We start from the raw sequence: 940 nt of genomic DNA, 5'->3' as shown, positions 1-940 counted from the left end.
AACCTGTTCAAGTAGATTGAAAAGGTCTGTTCAAGTAGATTGAAAAGGTCCTTATCATGCTTGTTGAACAAGCATCTAAACAAGAAGCTCCAGAACTTCTTCCTCACTAAACCCATAGTTCATATTGATTTACTTGCAAATATGCCTTCTAAGGTAGAGGTTTTTATTACTTCTTGATGGTACCCAAAACCTGCAAACTAAATATGATCTGGTTTAGTTAAAAACAAGTCATAATCAAGCCAGAAATCAATGCATCCGACTGAGAAAAGCTGCTAGATGAAATAAACAAACAGCCTAGTAGCAAGTTATCAGAATAGTTCCTCAAGGGCAGCTTCTCCTCAACCAACACTGATATTCTTGACTACAAGAAAGCTGCTCCTTATACAGCACCATAGGTGAACCTTGGCACCGCTGATTTTCTTTTTGTTTCCTCTTTATTATTTAAGCCATTTCGATCACAAACAAACTGAAATGGTCGCTTGATTTGGTTGCCACCACCAACATCAACTTCTTTCTCTAACTTCAAGCAATAGCTTTCCAATGTACTGACTGTTACTTGCAATTTAAAGTCCAGATTAAATAAAAATTCAAGTTCCAATCTATTCATCTCCAACGTGCTGACACCCCCAACTTTTGCATAATAAGCACTGTTAAAGAATGCATCATCAACAAACTTTGCTGCAACCATTACACTTGTGAAAAGTGTGTAATGTTTCTTCTACCAAAATGCCATATAGAGACAATGTAACTGTTACAAGTGTCAAAACCATCACGATCAGTGGTGTTTAGAATTTGCCTGTTCTCCATCATTGTTGAGTTTAACCAACAGTAAAAATCACCATGACGATCATGAAAGTGAACTTTGAAGTCACTGCTTAACTTTTATTGCTCAGCTTAAAAATCTCCAGTCCATTAAGGATTGCATCGGTATTTGATGTAG

General features: G+C 36.7%; 1 pseudogene; it reads right to left on the bottom strand.

Moving 5' to 3' along the window:
* Positions 1-379: 379 nt before the first annotated feature.
* LOC149258792 (cyclin-P3-1 pseudogene) lies at positions 380-688 on the bottom strand (annotated as a pseudogene).
* Between the last annotated feature and the right edge of the window lie 252 nt (positions 689-940).

This window comes from Pinus tabuliformis, chromosome 6 (genome assembly GCF_031772625.1).
Source record: "Pinus tabuliformis cultivar Carrire ecotype Pingquan chromosome 6, CPIR1, whole genome shotgun sequence".
In the NCBI taxonomy this organism is placed as follows: domain Eukaryota; kingdom Viridiplantae; phylum Streptophyta; class Pinopsida; order Pinales; family Pinaceae; genus Pinus; species Pinus tabuliformis.
This window is presented reverse-complemented; position numbering and strand designations above follow the sequence as displayed.